A 202-nucleotide genomic window follows, 5' to 3' on the forward strand; every position below is an offset into this window, starting at 1 on the left:
TCAAGGTGTTGTGCTGTGGAACAGGTTAAAACATCTAAGTGAAACATGCTCAACATTATCTGCATTTAAAAGAATGCTGAAACAAAGTTTATAGATTTTTAACACATTTGTGTTTTTCTCTTAGTTTTATTTCATTCAAATATATCTTTGGGCTATTTAAATGTATTGTGAGGTATCATTTATTCCGTTTGTGTGTGTGTGT

At 30.2% G+C, this 202-nt stretch overlaps 1 protein-coding gene across 1 annotated transcript in view; it reads left to right on the plus strand.

Moving 5' to 3' along the window:
- LOC126384341 (protein MTSS 1-like) overlaps positions 1–202 on the plus strand; it is a 6,580-nt gene that overhangs the window by 3,129 nt on the left and 3,249 nt on the right. The window lies entirely within an intron of this gene.

Source organism: Epinephelus moara, chromosome 22 (genome assembly GCF_006386435.1).
Source record: "Epinephelus moara isolate mb chromosome 22, YSFRI_EMoa_1.0, whole genome shotgun sequence".
In the NCBI taxonomy this organism is placed as follows: Eukaryota; Metazoa; Chordata; class Actinopteri; order Perciformes; family Serranidae; genus Epinephelus; species Epinephelus moara.